Source organism: Phodopus roborovskii, unplaced genomic scaffold (assembly GCF_943737965.1).
Source record: "Phodopus roborovskii unplaced genomic scaffold, PHOROB, whole genome shotgun sequence".
Classification (NCBI taxonomy): Eukaryota; Metazoa; Chordata; class Mammalia; order Rodentia; family Cricetidae; genus Phodopus; species Phodopus roborovskii.
Window position 1 is genome coordinate 1,296,554 of NW_026125543.1, and position 20,477 is coordinate 1,317,030.

Consider the following 20,477-nt stretch of genomic DNA (forward strand, 5'->3'; position numbering starts at 1 on the left):
ACAATTGCTGTGGTCATGGTGTCTTTTCACAGCAATAGAACACTGACTAAGACAATAAAGCTATTACATAAGAAAGAGGTTTCAACTTAAAGGAACACACACACACACACACAAACACACACACACACACACACGATTAGACTATCAAGAGTCTTTTAGTGTTTCTAGTAAGAAAAACACATTTTAAATATTTGGAAATTTTATTTATTCAACCTTAATGATTTTCTCTAGTCAGGTACTAGTTGAAGACAAGGAGAACATTAATTGGAAGAGAGTTGGTAGGAATTATAACTAACCTCTAACCTATGATTGCTGTGTCTCTGTACCTGAAGCTTTCCTTTCTTTCCTATCACAGACCTCCTGTAGAGGTCATGAAAGATGGTGGAGTGGAGTTTGCTCCAATGGGAGGAGAGCTGTCAATTAGCACTAGAGGTGTAAATTTCTACCCCTAAGATAATGGGATGAAGGTGTGGAGAGGAGGAAATACACCCAGACCCCATAGAGACAATGCATGTCCTAGCTTGACAATCTTGGTATAGTCTAGTCACAAGACTCAGGCTCCAATTACACAGTTTGGTTCAACTTGAGGTACAAAGTGCCTTTCCTCTAAAGGGCATTAGATACATTAGTCAAATGTGAATGGTTAACTTGCAAGCAGGTAACTTTGATTTTCAGATCATGTATCCACCTGGCCTGAAGCAGTCAAGTCTCAAATACTGCCCCCTGTGTTCAGTCCATGCTTTAGAGCATTGCATCAGGCAGTCAGAAATCCCATCCCTGCTCCCTGCCTGAGGCTCAGACATACTCACAGTGGAGGCAATTCATGCTTCTGTCCGCTGAACCTTGGAGGTAAGTAGAAGATTGCTTCCCCAGCTGGGATTTCTATTTGGCACCCAGTGACAAGGGTAGCTTGGGGTGGAGGCTTTCTAGAAGTGTCTGTTTGCACCAAACCCTGCATCAGAACAGGCCTTTTTGCTGCATTCTCTGTGGGCTAACTTTTTCTTTAAATGACACATTATTTCCAAAGATAGTATACGTTTACAATATAGTAACTGAGGAAAGGCTATTGTGTAACATATCCCCAAGATTTTATTGTAGAAATTGAAGGTTCCTAGCCACCTAGATGGTTGCTCTTGAATTCTCACAAAAGCAGTTCTAAAATTTTTGGAGATGCCTTCATGAGACCATCCAATGTGTCTGTCTCCGCTACAGTGACATCTGCAAAGACCAGATCTTTTCACTGATAAGCCTCTCTTTTGTGACCAAGAACAAAAGTGCCTCTTACATGAGCCAGTCCAGTCTTACATAAGAGACATGCATCCATTCTACTTCACGCTTGGGCAGACTTCCTCACCCCCTGTGCTCACTTTCATAACTTCTGAGATACTAAGTTCTCCAAACCCTCAGAGACCCAACACCATCCCCATGGTGGAAAAGCCTCTCACTACTCACTACTACTAACTACTAGTAGTGAGTTCCACTCACTACTAACATGTCTTCCTGACACAGATTCTCTTTCATGAGCAAATAGTTAACTAATCTGACAAACAAAATTGACAACTTCCAAATGTTTCTTATTTGTCAGCTGTCAAAATTTGTGCCAAACTCATAGATTACATAAACTGTTATTTTTTATATAACATACACAATATTTTTATTTAAATTGACTCACTTTTAAATAAGTAATTGCTTTGCTGTAATTGTAAATACAATTTCTTTGAAATAACAATTTATGATGTCCCATATTTAAATGTGTATTTGAAGAATTGCAAGTATACGCTTTGAAAAAAAATATGTGCATCCTCGTCAGGCATGTGAGTTTATGCCTATCAATCCAGCAATTTAGGAAGCTGAGGCAGGAGGATGATGCAAGTTTGAGGCCAGACTGGGCCACAAAGTGATTTCTAGGCTAGTCTGGACTACAACCCTATCTTTTTTTTTTTTTTTTTTTTTTCTGTTCTAAAATGGTTTATTGACCTACAGCCTTTGCAGCAAACAGCTTTACACAACCTTGTCCTTTCAGTTCCTGGGAGCATCAAGGCCCTTCCCTCCCCCAACTCCTGACCTTGGGGCCTGGAAAGAATGAGCAAGGCAGCTAGCAAAGGTCTCTAGAGAAGGATGGGGTGAAAGAGACAGGATCTGGGTCTGGGTTGGAGGAGAGTGAGGACTGGAAGCAGAGAGAAAGGATGTTACATGAAGACAGACTGCCTCTGCCTCTGTCCACATTAGAGGAACTATAGGAGTAGCTAGAACATAGCATTACTCTGTGCTATGCTGACACAGGGAGAAACTGTCCATCCCAGCCACCATACTCAGGGTTAGGACCAGAATTAGCCACTACAAGATCTGGACCACTGATAAATGCGAATGCATGTTCAAAGTATTTCATTAGGATCTCTCCTCCCCCTCAAACAGGGAACCTGAAGACAAAGGAGACCAGGCAGCCTCCAGACTTTGGGGTCCTCTCACCTGGGTTGTGTTCCATTCCCAAGTGAACAATACCTGTTCCACATTCAAAGGCAAGAGGCCAGAGAAAGAGCTCCTTCCCGTGGCTCCCAACCCTGTAAGCACCTCTGCCTCTCATGAGGTTCCCACAGACTGAGATACCGCGGTTTATTTTTAAGGGCACCAAGAAGCTCAGCCTCCTTCCCAGAGACTCCTGGAACTCCAATAAACCTCAGCCTTCCATGGCCTGATTCGTGGCTCTGCCTCCCTCCCTCCAGGTCTGCTTGTCCCTCTGGGCTCCAAAACACGGGTTCAGGAGTCCTAGCAAGTAGAGGGTGGACATTCTGCCTGGGAACAGAGATCTGTGGGGGTGAAGCCCGTGGAGAGGGACATGGTATCTCTTAAGGGGTGACAGGTGTTTCCTAAAGTTGGAGGTATCAAATGCCAGGCAGGAAGAAGCCCTTGTTGGGGTAGGAGCTCAAGCAGACTACCAAAACTAAAAGAAGCCAGATACCCAAGTCATTAGTGATGTGTGCCAGGGTTGAGCATGAGAGAATCATGCAAGTGTCCAAGGTTCCTGGGAAGAGACTCATGACAAAACACTCAGGATTGGCAGGGTGCACAAGTAGGAGTGGCCTCTCTCTGAGTGAGCTGAGGCACCAGCTCCTTGTCCAAAGCCAAAACCTTTGGCCTCAAAACTTTTAGCATAGCATACTTTGCAATAGACACGACCATCTTTGTCCACCAGGATGGTCGACTCCAGGTCTTTGCCACATTTAGTGCATAATCAGAAGCAGAACTTATGCTAGGACTTCCCAGCACCAATCACTTTCTCCACAACATAGACTGCCTGGCTACATCCAGGACAGCGCTCGGAGCGCGGATCTTCTGGGCAAATCTGGATGCGTTAGGGTTGGTGGTGAGCCTGTGTTCCAGGGTTCCTCAAGCTTGATGCCCAGAGTCCATGCTCAGTGTGCCAGAGCCCTGCAGTAGCCATAGCCTTTTGGCCCACACGTCTTGACACAACACAACTTGCCCTAGATTTCTTTTCCATGCATCGCCACAGCGGCTCTTCCCAGAGTCTTCATGCAGACCCTGCAGAGAGAGGAAGCAAGATTTATGGAAGCTGTTGCCCGAACCCTGGACCTCCTCAGGAAAGTAGACTGCCTTCTGGCACACCCCATTTTTCTTGCCATCTCCCCAGTTTGGCATTCTGGCAGTTGCTAGGAGGCACAGAGGTGAAAGCACTCGGGGAAGAGGTAACTGGCTGCACCAGACTGCGCTCTGCTTTGTTACTCCTCTAGAAGGCGTTTCCTGCACCATTCCAAAGCTTTGCACACACAGCCACAGCCCTGTCTTTAAAACAGACAAACAAACAAACAAAAAAACAATAGCAACAACCAATTGCTGTTTAAAGAGACCATTAAAACCGTCTCTTTTCTAGAAGAAGAGATTCTGCTGGCTTTCTTTTCTGTTTTTGTTCATTTTTTTTTTCTTTGTTTTTTGAGACAGGGTTTCTCCGGGTATCTTTGGCTGCCTGGGATCTCCCTCTGCAGATCAGGCTGATTTCGAACTCACAGAGATGGGCCTGCCTCTGCTTCCAGAGTGCAGGAATTAAAGGCATGGGCCACCACTGCCCCGCTCCATTGGCTTTCTATATTTGACACCTGCCTTAGAATCTCCAGCCGTTTCTCTTCTCTGGAATCTGACTCTCACAGTGAAGCCCATTCTTCACACCAACCCCAAGAGATAAGGCAGTTCAGTTCAGTTTGCACTATCTGTACCTTTAGTGGGCTGTGGCAGCCTTAACCTACCTCCACAGACTGCCTCCATCCTGAAGAAAAAACATTTATGCACTTGTCACTGACATCATCTGTGGAGACTGAACTTTTCATTTGCTTTGGACCTGGAGACAACTTAAGGAACAATAGAGTGAAGAGAAGATTGTATGTTCATTAGTTGCATGAAAATTTCCCCCAAAGAAAGCTAATGTTTTCCAACAGAAATGTTACAATCCAGGATACGTGTTGAATGAGCCTGTGTCCCTGCACTTTTGTGACCTGGGAGACGAGAAGGAGGCAGTGAGAGGCCCTTCAGACAGGATTCTTAACTGCATACTCCTTTTACCTTTACACAGCCCACAGTTCTTCACATCTCGGCAAACAGCACATCTCCACCTAACTGCTCCAGTGCTGGGATCCATGATAATGCTTGCCCTTTTCTGATAACAAGCATGTTCTTCTGACCCTGTCTTCTATTCTCCCATCACCGCGGCCCATCTAAGACTCCCGTGAAACTCCTCAAAGTGCCTTGTCTTCCTTAACTTGTGTTTCCTGGAAGTGTTATGTTTTTGCCTCGGATTCAGACATTTGAAATTTAGTATTACAGAAGATTCCAAAATGGATTAAATGTGCCAACAAGCAAGAAGTTTGTTCTGCACACCATACAGGAAACAAATTGCTTTTCCCAGGGTGGGCACTCTAGTAAAAGTCTGAATCTCTCTAGCTGTGTCAAGCTGCTTCATGAACTTCTTATGATGGCCATGTGACCATGTTCCTTTTAATATTGTAGCCTTTGTTTGACGTTTCACTTCCCACAGGTTCAGTTGCAAATACTCAACCTTTTCCTATATTCCTCCTAAGCTAAGGATTTATTTTTTAAATAGGTGTGTCTCTGTATGGGTTTATACAAGTGCAAGCAAGTTCCCATGGAGCCCAGAGGTGTCATATCCCCTGGAGAAGTAATTACAGGTTATTTTGAACTCCCCTAGAACAGGGTGCTGGGAATTGAACTTGTGTCCTCTGAAAAAGTAGCATGTGTTCTTAGCTATTGAGTCATTTCTACAACCCCCTTTAAAAATTTAATTCAGGGCTCCATGGATAAGTTAATTGTTGATCTCATTCTTCAGGAAGGGCATTTATGATAGCCTTTCCACGGAAGCTCAAATTGTTAGTTGGGAGCAGTCTTGTAGTTCTCTAGATCTTTCTTTGTGTTCAATTTTATCTTCAAACCAATATTGGCTCCCTCTTTTATGTTCTCTCTCTCTGTCTCTGTCTCTCTCTCTCTCTTTCCTGTCTTCTATTGCTAACCAGGCTCAATCTTCCTGGTCGCATATGTTTTCCTTTCCTCCCCCTCGTTTTCTCCTACTTCTCTCTCCATTCGCTGCCCCCCCACTTCCCCTGAGCTCTGGGGGACTTGTCCCTTCCCAGTTCTGTGAGGGACTTTATATGAATCTCTTAGAATACACCTTGTATCCTAGTTCCTCTGGTGGTGTGAATTATAGGCTGGTGATCCTTTGCTCTAGGTCTAAAATCCATATATGAGTGAGTACATACTGTGTTCCTCTTTTTGTGACTGGGTTACCTCATTCAGGATGGTTTCTTCAAGTGCCATCCACTTGCCTGCGAATTTCAAGATACCATTATTTTTTTCTGCAGAGTAGTATTCCATTGTGTAGATATGCCACATTTTCATTAACCATTCTTCAATTGAGGGGCATCTAGGTTGCTTCCAGGTTCTTGCTATTACAAATAGCAATGCCTGTTGGAAACAGGATTAAACACCCATACATAAGCACTGAGTTGAACTAGAACCCAGATGCAGATGGAGAGGACAAGACCATGCGGCAGAAACACATACAGACAGCTTACCTGAACAAGGAGGAGCTAACGGCCACCAGACTGATAGCTGGAATGCCAGCATGGGACTGACTCAGGTCCCCCTGAATATGGGTCTCAGCCAGAAGGACTGAGCAGTTCAAGGGACCTCAGACAGTGGAGCCAGGATGTATCCCTGGTGCACAAAAGGACTTTGCGAACACATCCCCCATGGAGGGATAACTGCCTTAATCTAGAGACAGGAGAGAAGCCCTAGTCCCTACTTCACATGACTTGTCAGATCTACATGACCCCAACTGGGTACCATTCCCCTACATATGGAATTGGGGTGGGGGGATGGGAGGGGAGGGTGGTTAGAGTGCATGTGAGAGGGCAGAGAGGGTAAAAGGGAGGGAAGGAGGGAGGGAAGAAGGGAGGGAGGGAGGAAGGAAGAGGGAAATGGGATCCACATGTAAAATAATAAATTAAATTTAAAAAAAAAAAATGCTTTGACTCCAAAATTTAGTTCAAGGACAAGTTACTGGGGAAAAGGATTTCTATTTTTGTTTCCACAGAAAATGAAAAGATGTGGATTCCTTCCAGACTAATGTGGTTTGATCAAGCCAGACCACCTGAAACAGAGTACGAGGTGATCCTACATTCAAAACAGCTGGACAAAGCAGCCTTACAGTCTACAGCCAGGATTTCTGAATCTTCTTCGAATCCCCCATGACAGCGCCCCTTACCAGCAAGAAATAGTTTGGAAAGAACAATGCCCAAATTCCCAAATATTGTCTATAAATGTTTGTTTTCATATAATGGACTTTGTTATATAAAATAAATTTTAAAAATAAAAAAAAGAATTACACATAAAAGAAAAAAATTAATTCAGGGTCTTGATATGTAGTCTTGGCTGGCCTTGAATTCACAGCCTAACTGCCTTCAAGAAACAAACTATAGCCTCTTTGTTTGCTATTTATAAAATATATCATAAATTATTAACTGTTTATCTTACTATGCTATAGAACATTATAACTCATTACTCCTGACTACCCTTTTTTTGTTTTGGGTTTTTTTTTTTTGCATGTATCAATATGAGTGAATAGTGTGCAAGTGTATATGCATATGTTCGTGTGTGTGGGTGCATGTGTGTGACTGGTGTGTGACTGTGTACTTGTACATCTATGTATGAGAGCCAAAAGTGGATGACAGGTGTCTTCCTCAGTTGCTCTGCACTATTTTCACTGAGGCAAGTTTTTATGCTGAATCTAAATCTTACTGAGAGCTAGTCTAGCTCATCAACTTGCCCTAAGCATGCCCAGTCTCCAACTCCCAAGCAAGGCAAGCTGCCACATCCACCCATTCGGGTCTCCCTCTTGTGTGGCAAACACCTTATCCACTGAGCCATGCCCCCAGTCTGTAACTGTTTTATTGTTGGGTTTTGGTACCCATTACTAACTTTCCTTCCTTCTTTTTCCATACTGCCCTTCCTAGCCTCTATTAATCACTTCAATGACTTCTATGAAGTCAGTATTCTTAGCTTCTACATGTGAGCAGGAACATGCAACATCTGTCCTGCTGCAGAAGTTTCTTGGTGTTTATTCTGCCAGCCCTTTGTTTACTCAACTACAGTTGTGAATGAACAGAGGAAAGAATCCTTTGTCTGAATAATAGAGAACTGTCAATTTATTTTTCTTTCCCGAGTACAGCTTCTTTTATCTTAAAGGGAATGCTTCAGAAAGTAGGACCTCTCTTTATACTGGTAGGATGGAGAACTCTGGTTTCTCATTTCCTGTCTCAATACAATCATGTTATTTTTAGCACACTCAGAATGGCTTCTTTCCTCCTCTGAATGGTTTTCCAACATTTGCTGTGTTTGTCTGATGAGGAAAGCTTCCTCGGATGGTCTTTATATCTGATATGGATGATTTGGAATTTCATCAGCATGGTGGAATCAGCATCAATTAATTATGCATATTAAACAGCTGTAATCAGCGCAGATTCTATTACATGAGCTGCTTCTAGGATTTGTGCTGCTCTAGGACCCTGGGATAACTTGAATGGCCAGGTGTCTCATTTTAGCATCTCATTATCTGGATAACAAGATGCACTGTTTGTGAGATTAGATCAGGTTTATACTGTCTAGGACTAAAAAGAAAGTGAAAATTGAAGCTCCCCGCAAACAGTCAAGTGGCCGTGTGAAACCTGGCAACAACATCTCACTATACATGTCTACTTGTTGTATTTCCTTTTCCTCAAGACCTTAAACAGAGCCTCTCCTGAGAGCATCTTAATTTTGTCAAAATTCCAACTGTCCTGAGGTCAAGATGATGGTTTTATTGCCTGCATTTTCATAGAACACAAGCCCCTCGCAGATTTCTCTGCAGATTTGAAGTCAAATCATTATAATTCTCTGATGTGTTTTCCTCTGCAGTTCCTGGTGCTGAATTACATGATTTCTTTCTGTGATAGAAAGTAGTTTTCTTGTAATTCCTGGGTAAGGTTTGAGTAGACAGAAACGTGAACAGCCATTTACCCCTGCACCTGGAATAAGAAAAAACCTCCTCAAAGATGGTGAAAATCAGACTCCCTTGCCCCCAAGGACAAAGTTTGTGATCTTGGGCCAAAAGACAAATGGCTGCTGTGGACGAAGGAGGCAGATATGTTTTCTATTTTCCCTTTCTGATTCTCTGTGGCTTCAAAAAATGCCATCAATGAGCAGGGCCCTGACCCCACACCACTGTGGCTGACAGAAGTTTCTAAGAAAATGTACTCATGCCAACCTCAAGTTTTAAATTATTCACCAACTCATCATGGAATAAAGGCTAAATTTTTCAACACTGCTTCAAAATAGTTTCCTACTTGGCACCCACAATGGACTGCACAAACGATGGTAGTTCCTTTAATAGTGTGCTGTCTGGTGATACACCAGACTTGTCTGACACCGTCTCAGAGTTCACTTTGCTCTTGAGTGACTTACTTATGCATTTATGAGCATGAAACTGGTACCTAATCACTGCTTATGGATAGAAAACCCATAGCAAATAGAGAGTCTGTCCACCTGTAGAACTTGGTAATGGAACTTGGTAATAGACAGAATTTGTCCTTTTCACTTTCCATCTAAGGACCTTGTCTCTCCATTGCATCACTGATGTTGGGTAAATATTTTTTAAGTCAGCTTTCCAACATTTTCCAAGATGGCAGAATCTTTGCACCTGGAACCCGAGGCTCATCTTTCTTCACACTGTCTATCCAAGAGGTCCCTGACTTTCAGTGTTTGGTAAAGTGCCCCTCCTAATTTTCCATTGTGTCTATCATTACATTATTCTGGGATCAAAGTTTATTTTTTGCAATGAGCAGTTAAGGCTCATAATAGCACACACTGAAGCCTCCTTTCCCAGATCTGTAAAAGTGTTAGGTTGCTTAGACTTCTGAGACAACATTGTTTTTTGTTTTTTTTTTGTTTTTGTTTTTGTTTTTGTTTTTTTCCTTTCCTTCCATGCATCTCACATCTATCTATGATATCCTGTGATTATTGTAGTGTTATTTGTTTAGCCTATCCATTAGTTAAACTGACCTTCCCCTAGGCACAAAGACCAGTCCTTGTGCTTCTTATTAAATGTGTCATAGAATCCAGAAAAAGGTTTGTCAAAGTGTCAATCTGTATATAAAGCTATATTTGGTATGTCTTATTTTCCTTGATTCATATCTGGTTTCACATGAAATATATTCTTTGTGACTTAATCTATATCTTAATATTATTTTCCTGTGACATAGATAACATGTGCATTTTATATAAAGAACAAATGCTTAGTGTCTTAATGACAATGATGACGATACCTTCAATAACACTTGTTGATTATTTGATTTATTTGCCACATGAAAGACACTTAAAGGCTATGTAGGAGAAAGAGCCACTTCCTATCCAATCATCTGGCAAGAGCACTCTAGGACCCTCAGAGTCTACAGGCTCAACTACCTTTGTATCTACACCATCTGGCTCTGAAGCTGCAGAGAGGTTGCTTCCCAGAAGATCAAAGGTCCCAGGTAAGGTGGCTGAACCTCCTTGGTAAAAAGTAAACATTAGCAACACTTCCATTATAGAAAATTCACCTGAAAACGACTCTTTTGTGAAGAAGAGAAAAACATTAATTCAGTCTCTGTGCAGCACAAGGTAAATACCATTTAATTAACTCAACCACTGGTGTTCCTGTATAATTTCTATCCTTATCTGGAGATTTATAACTGTAAAGTAAATATTTAAAACTTGAGATCCTGAACTCTGCTGAAGCCACAAGATGTCAAAATTAAGCTTATCATTAGTAATTCCCCACATGCCAACAGCAAAAGATAATTAACACCATCACTGTGATTTTTGTAGGTTATCCTAGGATCTAACCTTGAGTAATTAAGGTTCATAACTCCGGGTCTGCCATTTTCTAGATATGTAAAACTTTTTTCAGTAGATGTAGAATGTTCTTATACACAGAACAATTAAAGCTAAAGCTTTATCTCTGTGATGCATTGCATGGACATCTTTGGCTAGTATTATGATATCACAATAATGATATCTGTCCTGAAAATGTTGATGGTTAACCACAACAGTGATGGTTGTTTTTGTTCTTTGATAATTGCACTGTGACCCTTAAAGAAAACAAGATGGAGTTTCCTGGTCTTGCCTAAATGGGAACAACATGTAACTTAATTCTGAGCAACTCCAGAAACAGCCATCTTACTCTTCCCCTGAGAGACAGACACAGAGTTGGGAAAATAATATCCTTCAATTTTGGAAGCATGGAAGAATCGGATGCCTTATTCCCTCCAGAGAAATTCCTGAATTCAAGATGCTTACCTTGGGATTGGAAACCAGGTCTGTAGTGAGGTATTCGTTTTGTCCATATCTATGGCACTGACCATGTCCATTGGGGGTGGAGACAGGGGCAGAAGTTACCTGGGGGAACTAGGTCTGAGGAGTGTTCTCTTGCTTACAGCATGGGGACAGGAGAGCATCCTGAGGCATCCTTGGGGCCAGGAACCTGCTTGTGTTCATCTGTCTATGTTGTAAGTTATTTCTCCCTGAATAAACATCTATTCAGCCTATTTGTTTTTCCTGATCCTTATTAAACCACAATACAGGTCTGGACCATGTATATGTGATAGGGCCTCTGACTAGCATTTTTATCAGCTGAACAATCACATTTTTCACATGGATTGTAGTTAGGTTTATAAACATGAATGCAATGGTAATAGTAGTAGTAATAATAATATAGAGTTAATTTTGAAAAATAGTCAGTACTGGTCAGGACTGAGCTGTTAGTGTCCTCTAAACAGCAGAAAGGATTGTGTATCTTACTTAAGAAACCAAAGATGCCAGCATGTGTCAAGGACCAGCTGTGTGCCAGATGACACAATGTATATTAGCTTATTACATGCTCACAACAACCCTCAGGAACATACTTACCTTTGGTTGGAACGATGAAAAAATGGAGGTTTAGTGATGTAAGCACACTGGCCCTCAGGTTCCTGGAGTGGGTGTGCAGAAGCAAGCTTAATTTGTCTTGGTGTTCCCAGGGCTGGATCATCACCAACAGTCTAAAAGTCTATTAGGTGTTAGCTTGTACTCCAGCATTGCTCATTCATGTGAATTCTTCAGAAAGCACCTTATCTTCAACCTTTGCGCTGTGAGTTCTTGGTATGCCACTCTCCATGCTTCCTAATTCTGTTTGATCCCTTTTCCTTCCATTATCTCTTCTCCCAGGGGTCCACTTATTATCTAGACCTATAGTCCTCCATTTTCACAAAGACACCTCAGCTCTGCAGATTTCTACAGCCTGTAGATAGTTCCTGCTGTCACCTGAAAAACACATAGATGGGACACATAATCCAATTTTGTGAAAATGTGACAAGCTGTTAAGGTTTTGGGTTTGGCTAAAATAGGAGGATGAACTAAAGATGGAGCAGACAGAACAAAATGGAGTGACAGGTGCTTGCAAGGGAGCTACAGTGGCCTTGCATTCAGAGCTTAGTCGGCCTAACTCAGAAAAAGTAAACTATATTTGAGGATGAGAACTAACTGCATGTTATTCAAATAAAAATGTGTATCTGGCCAAAGTCAGAGCCATACATGCAGAGAAGGGTGTACATATGCATAGGTTTGTCTGACTTTGAATTTTCCTCCCATCTTATTATTTAATGAGTGTTGCTATCAAAAACAAATAATTCTAATTTCCTATAACACCATGGTTGTCATAATCATTATCAATTCTCAGGAATATTGATGGAGAATCTTGCTGCTTTGGACAAGAAATTGGGAAGATGTCTAGATATATTTTTGATATTGTGCAAGTCACCTACGAAAGGATAAAGAAAGACTGATTCTTGGTTTGACTTTTCCAAAGGATCAGAAATAACATTAAATCTAGATTAAGATAGCAAATCCTAAATGGGGATTTCTGAATTGTTCAAACTGGTTTTAAGGCACTCTCTCCCTATAAGAGTAACAGCCTTGTTTAATTTGAAATGGTACCCCCTTTTTGCCTTAATTTGAAAAAGTAGAAGCAGATTAGACCTTACATGGCCTCCATTAGTCAGCTACTGAAGGGCAGATGTGGCATTTAAGTCAAGGACAGGACCCAAGCTAACCATGAAATCCTCAGAGCCATTTTGAAGTCAGTATGTAACCAGTCCACAGTAACCTAGAGTGAGCATTTTCTGAGATACCCAGTGTTGCAAAAAAAAAAAAATGCTAAGCTATTAATTTTAATTATGTCTGCAGTTTAAATTGGCTCTCTAATTTAAAAATGATTGCATAAAAGCATTGATGTGATGTCTGAAGCACATTTGGGTGAAATGAATGGGTTTTAAATGAGGACACATTTCTCTCACTTTGGGAGCTACAATAACTGGATAACATGGTCTCAAGTTTTGATGCAGTCTATGCATATTCATGCTTCCATCTGATTTCTCATGTGGTCAGTTGTGGGAGAAGGAAAAGCTAATTATGATTTTCATTTGCTTACATTTTTATTTTATTAAATGACTCAAACAAGTAAACTCTAATAATTAAACATAAAAGGACACATGGTGTTGAAAATACCCTTATGTAAGATCTGCACCTCGGACTTCAGTGTGCCTTTCCTTTCCTGTATTTCTAGAGAGACATAAAAGGAACAAGGACACCTTTGGTCGCTTGGGTTGTTTTTCACCTGGAATTTTCTCAGAGGTAGGATTTGATTTGTGTGAGGACTTCAAGGGTCTCGGAGTGTGTGACTTTGCAGGAGGCAAGGGAAAAGAAAGGCGCACTCCCCTGGGCAAGTTGGGGAGATGTTCTAACTTTTCTACTTCCTAGAAAACTATCAGAAGACTGGGAGTCCTAGAAAGCACAATTCCAGGTCACTTTGGAGAAACTCAAACAAAGGAAAGAAAATTTGCAGTTTAAAAGTTCTAAGTCAAAATTGACAGGGCATCTCTTTCACGGACTCTATTTAAATCGCAATCAAGTTTTGAAGCCTGGTTTAGAGAGAAAGAGCATAGGTGTCCTGGTCCAATCTTCATTTTATGTGCATCTTGTCTGCAAGCTCTTGAGCTGTAAGCAGCATCTAATGGGCAGTGCTGATATGGATTCATAATATCAGTAGAGGTGCGGACAGTGAGAACTGCTCACAAGGTTTCTGACAGAGCACTGCACAATGAGGATATGGAAACTATTGGGAACTTGAATAGAGACCATCCATGATACATTCTGACAAGGTACTTGCCTAAGATTTGTCAGTATCCTGAGACTTTGTGAGAGGCTAAGTTTAAAAGTGACTGAGTACATAGTACAGCAGAGGTCATTTCAAGGCAGTCCAGCATTTGTAATATGGCTTGATTATTGCTCGCCTCTTTTAGTCAAGGCTAGAGAGAAAACTGAGAGCCAAAATCAGAAAAGAGATTTAAAAAAAACTTTAGAATCTAATCAGAAAAGCACATGTAAAGTTGAATGCTAAGGAACACATGTGTCCTGCAAGCCATTTTAAAAAAATAAAAGCTTAGCTTCAACCATGATAAAATCAATGGTATGAACCAATAAAGTTTTTTGTTGTTGTTGTTGATGATGTTGTTTTAAAAGCCTTCCTTTGGAGAAAGAATACCTCTGATGCACCCTGCTTATAAAGGGCATCCAGAAATTGTTTTCTCTGATGGGTGTCACCATGCTTAGCCTCTCAAACAGTGGGGGGCTGACATAGTTACACTCTAAGGTCACCTAGGCATTGCTCAAGCTGGTAGCAGACCATGCTATCTATACAGAGCTGTTTTCCCAGACATGCATGATGCAGATGCAAGAATTATAGGGTCACAAATGATTCTGCTCAGATGTTTTTAAAGCCTGAGAAGTCAGGCATTACAGGATGTGTCTATCCCTCATGATGTTCAGAGAGTGTCTTTCAGGGTGGAGCTGTGAGGCTGTTGCTAGAGATGCAGTAGAGTTGCCAGACAGGTGGAAATACCAGGAACATGGAAATCTGCAGAGGGAAACCAGGCAGTGGATGGAGGCAACTCAGGATGAAGGTCATGTAATCTGCAAATGCAAGGTCATATGGGCAGACTCAGAGCTACAGAACTGAACATTTTGCCTGCTGGGTTTGTGTCTTACTTTGATCCTAGTCCCTCTTCCTTCCATTTGGAATGGGAATAATATTTATTCTGTATCATTGTATGTTAAAAGTATAAGACTTGTATTTTATTATGGCTCAAAACTAAGGATTTTTCTCGAGTCTTGGAAGAGATGTTGGAACTAGAATATTGAATGTTGGAACTATTCATATTTTGAAGAAACTTGGAGGAAGAGTGGATTGAGAGATGCTCATGAGCCACTAAAGGTCAGGCGTGGAATGCTATCATTTGAACATGAAATATCCAATCTCATGGCCTTGTGCCGAGTGCTTGGTGCCTTGCTGGTTACATTATTTGTGGAGAAAGTAGTAACTTTCACCTAGCTGGAGAAGTAGGTCTTCAATCTCCTTCCCTCCCCCACCCTCTCCCCCCTCTGTCTTTCTCTCTCTCCTCCCTCTCTGTTCCTCTCCTCCTCCCCTCCTGTTCTCTGTCTCTGTCTTCATCTCTGTCTCTTTCTCTGCCATGACTAGTAATTTCTGCCACAAGTGCCTGCTGCTATGAGGTTCTGTCTCACCATAGTCCCAGAATTAATGAATTAGTGGAACCAACAGGTCATGGATTGAAATCTCCAAAACTTTCTAACTCTTTTCCTTGAGCTGTTCCATTAGTTTAGGATCTTCCTAGAAACATATATGAAGACAGAAGTGGATGCAAACATATATGGAGAAGGGAGTGGATGTGTGAAGGTTTGTTGGGAGAGCTACCTGCAGAATTAGAGCAAAGAACTAGCTGGTGGACATAGGGAAAGCTTATAGGACCAAGATGTAGACAAGTTTTATTCTTCTGGAGGAGAAATGGAAGAAAGGTCTGTATATAAAGACACTCAGAAAGAGAAAGCACCCGGAAACCCATCAAACTCACACTTCCACTTAGAAGCACTTAAACCAGATACAGGAATGTTCTCTCTCTCTCTCTCTCTCTCTCTCTCTCTCTCTCTCTCTCTCTCTCACTCTCACTCTCTCTCTCCATATCTCTCTCTCTTGCTCTCTCTCTCTCTCCCTCTCTCTCTCTCTCTCTCTCTCTCTCTCTCTCTCTCTCTCTCTCTGGACCCCTCTCCATTTTCCCTATCTTCCCCCTCTCTCTGCCCCTGTCTCTCTCATCCACAGGACAAACACCAAAAAGAGGTGGGTTTCAAAACATAGCAACTGGAGTCATTGGTTCAGCAGAATCTGAGGGGTTCTTACTGTGGATTCTACAACTCATCAGCCCGTCCTAGCTTTGGCTCATTTGCCCACAAAATGCCTCCGACATGCCTCCACCATCTTCTCGCAGTATCCCAAGAAGCAGAAGGGCCCCTCAGTACACAACTTGGAAAAGTCATCTCCATGGTAGAATCTCCATTCTTCTCATAGTTTTCCAGTCTTCCTTTCCACTTGCAGTGGTTCAAACCCTGGAGATTGAAAGGATAATCTTTTCCTCTCAACCACATTCCAGGATTAGAAACCTGGCTGATTCTAATTCCTAACTCTAAAATTGATTAACTGAGAATCCAGATGTTGGAGATGTTATAGCCTATGATTTTTTCTTTTTCTTTTTTTTTTTTTTTTTTTTTTTTTTTGCTGGACTAGAAGTTTAGTTTCCCCAGGACCCAGATAAACAGAAATTGGGTATACTGAAGTAGTTTACTTCCAGGGCGATGTCCATGTCAGTAGCATATCTAAAAACCTGCTATTGGAATTACACTGTTATAAAAGATGTGCACAAACAAGGTAGTCTGTTGTTTTAAGCCACTGGGCATTGGGCCTCATTTATTATTTATAAGATGACCATCCACACAGTCCAGTATCCTAGAGAAAATCTGCAAAGCTTTCAAAGCCCAAAGCTGAGCTCCAGGTTGTGGTAGGAATGCCTGTTTTGCTCTCTCTTGCAAACTTCCACACTGTACCCTGGAGATGTTCTCCCTACAACTTAAAAGTCCATGCCCAACACTGCTGTCTCCACACCCTCAGGATGGCAATTCTCTTAAGCTCGGATTGACTTCTGTGGCCTTCATGGCTTAACTGCTCCATAAGTACAAATAGCTTTTTTAGGTCATTCTAGTTCTGAGGTCCCAATGACAATGTCCCTTCTACGACTCTGCCACAAAGCCTGATATCTGGTCCTTTATGTCATTGCGAAGTGGTTGCTTTCGGAGTTTGATGAAAAAATAATTCTGTTAAAGGGGCTTTGGTTTATACATCTCAAAGGCAAGTGTATCTGAGTGCATTAAAGCAGGTGGGCTGCTGCTGCATATTAAATGGCAATTCAGGACAACTTCTTAGTGAAGGAAAATCTTCCCCCTAAAACAGATCTGACATATATAAAGGCAAAAAAAGATTTTTAAAAAGCCTTGATTCTGTTTCTCTATCCTTACTTTTAAAACCCCCGTTTATTCCTGGCCTCCAGTCAAAGCTTCCTTTGTCCTCTAGCTTCTTATGTACAAGCATAAGAACTGTGAAGAGTCAATGCTGGACAGCATGCTGCTCATACCTAGCATTGCCTTCCTTTGTGGATTTTTCCTTTTAACCTCATTTTATCTAAATGTACCTGGCAAACCTTTTTGTATTCCCCAGGAAATCACTTCATAAATGGTTTAATTAAGGGCCAGCAATTATCTACAAAAAGTACAATCCTTTCATTTGTTAAACAAAACATCATAGAATTTCCAGCATGTATCCAGATGCTGAGCACAGGAGATGAGGTGTGTCCTGTTGTGATCGAGGAGGGTAGACATGTGAGTTGGCCTACAGTTGTGCTGAAAGACAAGTATCAGAGGCTTACAGAAATTTGGTATACTGAAGTAGTTTACTTCCAGGGCAGTGTCCATGCCAGTAGCATGGGGGAGCAACAGCAATAGATTAGTTTTAAAGAATCGCCTACCTCGGAGGTGGCCAAGTGGCACCAGGAAGTAGGAAACATTTTATATAAGGCTGGAGGTCTGTAAGGAAGTGGAATGGAGGATATGAGCCACTGAGTGTGGGGTTTGTTGGGTCTGGCCAGTGGTGAATTTCTGTGCCCTGTATTTTGTCCATGCAGTGATAGAACAGAGGGAGTAGACACAGGACAGGGGGTGTCATCAGCTTCATGTCAGAGAAGCTGGATTGGGGAAGGAGAAACTAAATGGTCAAAAGAGGTTGCTGCAGTGAGTCCTGAGGACACTGGTTAACAGCAGGCAAGGGCTGTGACAGGATGGTGTGAGGGCAGAGATGAGACTAGACAGCAGGACAGTGCTCCATTGGGTACTCTGGTTTGATGAGTCACCTCAACCTTAGGCACCATCGCCGACACTGCCCTAAATGTCATAACCATCATATCAGATTGTCCATTTCCAGAAGACATGTCAGTTTTCCCACCTCCCCAGCTCCTGCCTTCAGTGCCCGAGGCAGGAGAATGAAGAACAGAACCAAGGCTGAAATTAAATTCTGTCTCATTATTTTCAAGGCTTAGATCCCTGCGACCCCTTTCTGTTGCCCCCAATCATCCTAAGATTGTGTCATTCTCAAAGAAAACTGCAGCTTGTAACCCAGCTTCTAGCTTCTTTCTCAAATGCTCTTAAGTATCACAAACAAAGGAGTGGATTCTTGTTGCTATGTACTTTATATGTTTATGTGTGCACATGCCTGCACACATGTACGAGCACATGTGTAAACCACAGTACACATCGAGGTCAGAGGACAACATCGGGTGTGACTCCTTGGCTATTTTGTTTGCCATGGTGTACACAAGGTTAGCTGGCCTGCAAGCTCCCAGAAGGTCTCATGACTTATATATAGGAGGGCTAAGATTATAGACATACTCTATCAAGTCCATATTTCCATGGATTCTGGAGATGGGTACTTGGGTCTTCACACTTGTACACACACACACACACACACTTGTACACAGCCCTATACCATCAGAGCCACCTCCCTGTTCATTAGTTTTAAATTTAAAAATTGCTCTGCAGAACTGGATGAATCACAGATCCCTATCTCCCATGGAGTGAGCCACATATCTGGCAGAGCTCAGCATTTTCATCACACCACAATCTATAGTTTTATAATATGTTCTAAGAAATAAGTAATTAGCATGCCATTTATTCATAAAGCAATGTTCAGTTCGGAAGAGATTAATCTCTAAAAGTAAATCATTTGAAAAGTGTCATCAGGAAATGTCAGGAAATGGATTGAATGAGAACTGGTAAATACTGATTAAAGTTATTCTTCCTGATAAGAGGCTATCAAAGATGCAATCTTTATAAGCATTGAGGTCCTGTCCCTCTCTAGAGCACAGGGCTGACTTACGTTTCCCAGTTCCTGCAGTGAGGAGAGCAAACCCCCATTTTTCTCTTTCCTTGCCTGCCCCATAAGAACTGCATGTTGATTCCTAAAGAAAGCTGGTCATGTGGGAACAAGAGCTCACTTCCTGATGTAAGATGGAGATACGATGGTGTGAGCAATCTTTAATGCAGTGAATGACAGAGATCTGGGGATGGCTAATGTGTTCCACACCAATGGCCAAAATGGGGTGAAGCTCCTGGTTTTCATGTTCATGATCATTAGGAAACAATTCCTGGGTAAACAAAGAACAAAGAAAGGCAGACAGGACTGGGATCTCCTGCATGTCCTTCCTAAGCTCAGTCTGCCTAAGAACAGCTACCGAGAGGCACTAACACTGGAGGAGTGGGAGACAGTGGGAGTTTGGCATGCACACTCAATCCTTCAAGATGCTGTATGAACACTATTATCTTTGCATTGCAGACTGAGCCAAGACCCTTTCCAGTAGGTTGAGTTTAGATGAGCTCAGGTTATGCCTACTTCCTTCTCTTAGCACCTAGTCCAGATATTTTCAACGATGCTTTCCAGTTTAGGTTGACCCTGGGCAGCCATGGGGCACATGAGGGGACCTCTGTTTTACTCCTGATTCCAGCTCTGGTCTGAGTTGAATGCACAAGGAAAGCTGTGCCTGAAGACAATATTGTTGCTGGTAGTTGCAGAACACAGCCTTCCACTTTGGACTTGAATGTGAGTGTACAGCCTACTGTCTCCAGTACCTGGGTCTGGGCTTGATGGTCAGGCCCAGGCTCACTGCCTTCCAAGACTTAGGTTCCCTGTAACCTTACAAGATATTCTCTTGAGAGGCAGGAGCAATGTATTACATGTGTGTTCAATAGAAGGTTCCCTCCTGGAAATGGAGCTTTCGGTATTCTCCGTCTCCATTTTCTTAGTAACGGAGAAAGGGTGATTTTTGTCTTTGCACACAAGGATGACTATGAGTGATTGATACAACTCCTTGTTCCCATAGGCCATGCTAGATATTTCAGAAAAGTTGAGGTCAATATGAGGGCTAAACCCAGCTGAAACCACAGGCAAACAGCCAGTAACTACTTGTACTTCCAGCAATAAAATGGCTTTCTCTCCCACCAGTTAGCAAGGCAATCAAGTTTTTAAGGAGCAAACAATTTGGTGCAGATAATAAATAGCAGTTTGATAGGTATAAGTAATCCGCTGGCATGCTTAGCAGGCAGAATTGATGGAAGACAGTTATGGAGATGAATGCAGTGTACAGTTGTACCACCACCCAGCCATGCCAGTGCCAGGTGCCAGGACCCATGAATTCATCTGGTTAAGTAACCTGCCTTGGAAAACTTTAATTCTTGAGGGACATTGTATTCACAGACTCTTGTTTTGACTCAGTTTCCAAAGACTTCCTGGCCACTTACCCTGTCCTCCATACATACTTTGTCCTTCTGACCACCCCTTATCATTAATCTGGCTAGCTGAGCATTGACCATTCTGTTTGTCAAAATCACTTGTCAAGCCT

At 42.1% G+C, this 20,477-nt stretch overlaps 1 pseudogene; it reads right to left on the minus strand.

Moving 5' to 3' along the window:
• Positions 1 to 3,034: 3,034 nt before the first annotated feature.
• On the minus strand, positions 3,035 to 3,657 carry LOC127216376 (cysteine and glycine-rich protein 1-like; annotated as a pseudogene).
• Positions 3,658 to 20,477: the final 16,820 nt, after the last annotated feature.